Genomic DNA, 6,745 nt, shown 5'->3' on the forward strand with positions numbered 1-6,745 from the left:
CTGAGCCAGGATCTGCATTTAAACAAGATTCCTGGGTGATTCTCATGCCTGGTCAAGTTTAGGGGAGCACATTCTAGATAATTCCTTCCTCTCAGAGGCCCAGGGACCTGTGGGCAGTGCCTTGCGCAGTCCTCTGCACTGCTTTCCTCAGGAAGCCCCTGGACAATATCCGTGGGAGGTGGACACTCAGCTTCTGCTTATCCACCCCAAGGAGAGGGAGCTTACTCTCTCCCAAGGACACTCATGTCCTGAGCTGTCCCATTAGACACTTCACCTTTTTTTGTTTCAAATAATATAAAATATAAACATTTTACTGTAAAAAAATTCAAAACTACCAAAAAAAGAAGAAAATTAAATCACCCACCCTATTATTAGCCAGATATATAAAAACCACAGTTTACATACTTCCTGCCACACGTATATATAGGTGTGTGCCTTATTCTACAAAATTAGAATTATATTAAATAAACTATATTTTGCTTATTTCGTGGAATATTATTCTGGGTATTTAAAAGCATAATTTCTAATGTTTGCATGTGGCAGGACATCACTTATGTTAACTAATCCCCTTGTTGGACCCTGAGAGACTTAGAGAGGAATGATGTGCCCCAAAAGAGAAATGACTTGCTCCCTGAGTCAGTGTTAGCACACAGCAATGGTGAAGCAATGCCACTACTGCGAGTGTTGGGGTCAAACCCCAGCTCGCTTGGGGCATAGGAGGTAACCCCTAAGAACCTCTGACTCTTTTTCTATAGAATAGGGACAATAATGGCTGTCATATGGATGGCATGTATGGACATGTGGAAACCACCAGTGCACCACAAAAAGCACAGAGGCCCCCTGGGATGGTCAGAGGAACCCAAACTGGCACTCCTTCCCGCAGGCTTCCCAGAAGCAGGGATGGAGTTCCATGACTGACCTTCTTCTCACTACCTCCATCTCCCCACACACTCCAGCCACCAATTCTTTTCATTTCCACTCATCAACAGGGGAACCATCCTATAATTCACAAAGGGACTGTTGTCCACCACACGGAGAGGAGTAGCACTTCCAACCACACATGTGACACTCCTACCAGGAGGGGAGAGCCAGGAGAGGAACTGGAGATGTGCTCCTGGGCTAGCTCTTTACAGCCTGCCTGGGCCAGCCAAGGATGGAGCCAGGTTGTGGGCACAGTGCCGTGGCAGCAGGAGCCACACATGCCACAGAGCCCCAGCCCCAGCCCACCCTCCCAGTGCCCAGACCTGGCAGCTGCCCCAGTGCATGAATGGGCAGACTCACAGCAGCCAGCATCAGGCTTCCGCCACAGGCCTTCCTGGCGCCTGTGTCTAAATCCAACTGAGTAGTGAGACCAAAGACCAGCGCCCGCTGCGGGAAAACAGCTCCCTGCCAACACCCCACCAAAGGAATGACGACAGCCCAGGGGTGGCAGGGCTTCCTTCCCACTCCCACCCCTCCCCAGCAGGAGCAATGGTCTCATGGGAACAAATTCTCCAATGCATGGAGACAATGCCCTTCTCAAACCCCACACCTTGGACTTATCCTAGCAAGAACTGTGGGATGGAGGGGAGGGGCAGTCAGTCACACACACGCTCTCTAGCAGAATTCCAACCTAAAGATTCTTTGCCAATCACTGAAGTGATCATCAATCTGCAACAGAAACAACCCTTAAATAACTGTGACTTCCTGCTCTTCTGACATAGGAACACAACCTCCTGGGTATGGCCAGTGTGCAGGCCTCCCTGATGTGTGCTAGAAGCAGACCATGGATGGCCACAGGCAATGCATACTCTGCATGGCCACATCTGTGCCCCATACATACACATATAAGCCCATGGGTCATCCTGGGAGCAAAGGAAGAGAGGAATCATCACTGCATTTGGGTGGGGGTATCTGCTGGGCCTCTGGGCATTTGGAAGTACCCCAGGGTTGCTGTCTTCCTCCACACATCTCTCCTGTAGGGTGGACCAGGCAGATTGCTGCTGGAATCCTGCCATATTACTCACTTCTGTCCCTCCCTCACCAAGCCAGAACCACTCATCAAGGCCTCCATGACCCTTGTTGCTTCAGCAGCTACCATTCCCAGCCTAGGACACTGGGGGTCCTCACCATGGGACTGGGGGCTGCTGCCTCTCTGGGCAGAAGCAGAACTGAGCAGAGCCCAACTGGGCCATACTGGTAGGAATTTGAAGGGGGCCTCCTGATGCACCTCCCCTTTCCAGGTAACTGATGTAGACACAGATGCTAAGCGGAAAAGGATGTGCTACCTGGAGAGTCCACTCAGCACTCAGAAGTGCCCTGGAAGCCAAGGCTCAGGTGACTGGTATATCAAGCTCTGCAGCACACACCCACTCCCCATGGATGGAGAAAAGGGAGACGGTCTGCATACAGCAAGAGGGTTCAGAGATGTCTTGCTTGAGGAGCTGGGATGGTGCCTGAGCCAAGAAGACTTAAAGCTTGGGAGAAGAAGGCAACAGCCAGGCGGAGCTGCCAAGAGAACCCTAGGACCATTGGCAACCAAAGTAACTGAGACCCATAGCTCTGGTCCGAATGTCTGTGTTCCCCAAAATTCATATGTTGAAATTATAAGGTGATGGAGCCTCTGGGCAAAGCACTCCTGAATGGAATTAGTGCCCTTATAAAAGAGACCCCAGAGAGACCCTCGCCTTTACCACCATGTACGACCCCAGTGAGAAGATGCCATCTATAAGCCAGGGGGTAGGTTCTCACCAGATATCAGATCGACTGGCTCCTTGAATTTAGACTTCTTGGCTTCCAGAACCATAAGAAGTAAATTTCTCTTGTTTATATGCTTGCCCAGTTTATGGTTTTTATTCCCCATCTGATGGGGAATTTCCTTCCAGCCAGAATTCACATGCCTCTGGCTGTGGGGAACTCTCAGCCACTAGAAAGTTCTCTGGGCCAAGAGCCCTGTTCAGCCTTCCCATCCCCCTTCTCCCCTTGAAGTTCCACTGAGCATTCCCTTCCTGGGAAAGACAGTAACCACAGCCTCTTGGGGACTTCTCTCTAAGCCCATCTCTGTCAAAAGGAAAATCTCACAGGCAGCAAGAGAGAGACCACTCACCAAGGAACGACCATTAGGTTAAGAGTCCATTTTCAACAATGGAAGACACTGAATTAATACCATAAACTACCAACCTAGAATCCTGTACCCAGAAAAACCATCTTTTAAAGATCATGTTGAAAAGAAAACATTATCAAATAAACAAAAACTGAGAGAGTTACAGAGACTCCACTAAAGAAATTGAAGGAAAGATGGGAAATGACCCCAAAAAGAAAGTCTAAGAAATGAATAGTTTTAAGGCTATGATAGGAGTAGGGTTCAGTGATGAGAAATAGTTTGGTCTTTTCTTATACTAAATAAGGATTATAAAAATAAACTGTTTCTATTTTACCTATTTTCTCCTCCATTAAAAATAAAGGTAGGGTTGGCCCTTCTGAGTCCCCTGGTCAAGTCCTCTGGGGCCCTGGCATGCTCACCTGCACACACTCCTATTACCCCCAGACCATGAGTAGGAACTTCAATGGCTTTGCTTTGGCTAGAGCTTCCTGGAGGCTTTGCACAGGCTAAGGAGGTGGTTTGACAAGGCTGCCACGTCTAGCTAAACTGCACAGGCTGCCTGGCACATGGCACCACAGCCAAGAGGCATGGCTACCTGGGAGACCCAGGACCCCTGCCCCTCTAGAACACACACACAGGCGGCTCCCTGGCAGGCTCTAGCCTGGCTGTGCACTCCAGGACCTGGCCTGTTAGCCTTGGTCCTCCATGGCTACTTCCCAAATGCTGGGGTTGGGGGAGGCCAGGGAACAGTTCAGGGGAACTCTGGGATTGCTTATTGCTGCAAGGCACACCCACAGTGCAGAAAAGAACAGTGTGTCCACTTCACTCACTTCTCACCTCTGAGCCAAGTTCAAAGTCACCCTTGCCAGGACCCCCAGGTGAGGTTCAGCATATACCTTGACCTGAGATAGCCACTGGGTGTATACAAGAAAAACAAAGGTCAGGACTCTCGCTTGCCAGAAGGAGAAGCAGCAGCAGCAAAGGGAGAGCACCTCCCTTTCTGCTCTGGGTACAGAGGGAGGCGCTGCTATTCCCTAAGCACCTACTGTGTGCCAGGCACTGCACTTGGCATACAGCTGCACAAAACCTCATGGGAAGAGGAATAATTCCCATCTCATAGGCAAGAAATCTGAGGTTCAGAGAGGTTAAGTAATTTGCCCAAGGCCACCTGGCTGGAAGAGGCAAAAACCAGGATTTGAAGTCAGATCTCTGTGACTCGAAGGCCTCTACTCTCAGCCACTGTGCTCAGCTGCTGTCCAGAACTAGTTTCAGTGACAGGGAAGCTGGGGTGGGCTTTCTCTGACCTGGAAGAGAATACAAGGAGAGGTTATGACTCAGAGGAAGAAGGCAAGTCCTTGCCCTAGGCCTATAAGCCTGGCTCAGTGGATCACAGCCTCAAGAGGCAGCAGATAGAAACGGAGCTGCAAGGCAGTGATTGTGAACACTCTGCCCCAACAGCACACTCGTGCTCTTCAAATCTGCATCTCCTCATCCTCACTTCACAAAATGTGGGCTTCCTGGCTAGGGTGGGGATATGGAAAGAGTCCTTCTTCTCAAATAATTTACAGACTCATGGGGATAAGGGACACTGGTGAGACAGATGAAGCCGGTTCAGTGGAGACAAGATCAGGGCAGGGCAGAGGAACCAGCAGGGAAGAACCTGCCCTCTCGGGCTTTGAACACAGGGTAGCCTACAGAGAGACAAAAGTGGAGGGAAACACCTTCTAAGTCAGGGATGGGAGAGGAGAGAATAACCCAGGGGCCAGGAAAAAATGGGCAAAGCGTGAGAAGAGAGGCAGGCTCCAGGATGCCTCGACCACATTCTCTGGGTGCTTCAGAATATTCTCTCCTACTGTCAAACATATACCCTGACTTCTGGTTCCCAAAAAGGCCTTCTTAGTTCCAAATACAGGGTGAAGGTGGGGTTCCCCGTTTAGTAAACAGCAAGGTGGACAGCCAGGGTGTAGCTGTAAGAACCCCTTCCCTGTTCTCCAGTGATCCAGAATGACCAGGCCCTCTTAGGATCCCTCATGGCACCAGGCTCCATGGGTGTGGGAGCTCTGTGTTTATCTTCCTGTCCAATAAGAGGCTTGACTCCTAAGGCAGGAGTACCTGGCTTCAGCCTGCAACCGGAGAGAGACATCTAGGCCCCTGGGGAGCCCATAGGAAGGCAGCTGGCAGCCTTCCCTTCAGCTTGACAAGCCAAGCCAGCAAAGTAGGGGCAGGGGAACCAGAAAGGTCTCAGCAACCCCAAGTTCCCTCACTCCTAGGGAACATTCCTCCCGAGGAGTTACTGAACAGAAGGTCCACTGATGGCTTGGCAGCCAGGTTCAGGCAGGGCTCACAGGGAGGCGCAGAGGCAAGTGCCACAAAATCAAGACCCTGGGTTGCTAAGTCCCCTACGCTCTTATTACACTGCAGCCCACAGATACCTTCTTGCATCACCTCACTGAATGTTCCTGGCAACTTGTCTGGATAGATAGATATACTATTCCTATCATTTTTAAAATAAACTTTATTTTAGAATAGCTTTAGATTTCTAAAAAAGTTACAAGGAAAGTACAAAGACCTCCCATACCCAGTTTCCCCTGATATTAACATCTACCATTACTATGGTACATTTGTACACAATTATGGACCAATATTGACACCTTACTGCTCACTGAAGTCAATATTTTGTTCAGATTTGCCTAGTTTTCCCCAAATGTCCCATTCTTCCTTCAGGATTCCATCCAAGATGCCATATCACATTCAGTCTCCATATATCCTTAGGCTGCACTAGACAATTTCTTCTCCATGACAGTTTCTCTGACCTTCCTACTTTTTCGGATGACCTTCAATTAACAGTTTTGAGGATTACTGGTCAGGTATTTTATGTGCTCCAATTTGGATACATCTAATGTTTTTTCATGGTTAGACTGGAGCCACGGGTTAGGGCATCAAAGAGTGGGGAGGTAAAGTGGGGTGTCAATCCATCATGTCAAGGGTGCATGCCACCAATTTAGCACTATCGATACTGACCTCGATCACCTGGCTGAGGGTGATCAGGGTTTTTTTTTTGCTAAAAGTTGCCCCCTGTTCTCCCCTTTCCATATTGAACTCTTTTAGAAGAAAGTCATAATATGCCATCCCCAGTTAGGGAACAGGCAGTTAAAATCCACTTCCTGAAGGATGGAGAATCTACATAAATAATTTGGGATTCTTCCACATGGAGAGTTGTTCCTTCTCCTCCCACATATTCAATCATTTATTTATTTACCGATATGAATGCATGTTTATTATTGATATATGATTTGGGCTATAATTCAATGCCACCTGACTGATTTTGTTGCTCAGATTGTCCCAGCTTTAGCCATGGAGAGCTCTTTCCGTTGGCTCCTGTGTCCCTTACTCACTCCCCCCCACACACACACTCTTTTGGGGGATTTTTTGTTTTTGTTTTTAGCACTTTGTTACCTTCTACTATATAAAATGTTCCAGGCTCATCCATATATTCCCTGCCCAAGTCCTAGGGTCACCTGTTTCTCTAAGGACCTCCAAGGAAAATGACATGCTATCCGTGTTTTCATGGGGAGAAAAACAGCCCAAAGGGATGAGGAAGCTTGCCCAAGGATGGTAATCACAATCAGAGGTCAAGCCCAGGCCTCTGAAGACCTTCCCTGG

General features: G+C 48.8%; 1 protein-coding gene across 2 annotated transcripts in view; it reads right to left on the minus strand.

Annotated features, from left to right (window-relative positions):
- ADAMTS14 (ADAM metallopeptidase with thrombospondin type 1 motif 14) overlaps positions 1-6,745 on the minus strand; it is a 77,698-nt gene that overhangs the window by 34,180 nt on the left and 36,773 nt on the right. The window lies entirely within an intron of this gene.

Source organism: Otolemur garnettii, unplaced genomic scaffold (assembly GCF_000181295.1).
Source record: "Otolemur garnettii isolate 467f Iridium unplaced genomic scaffold, OtoGar3 scaffold00008, whole genome shotgun sequence".
Classification (NCBI taxonomy): Eukaryota; Metazoa; Chordata; class Mammalia; order Primates; family Galagidae; genus Otolemur; species Otolemur garnettii.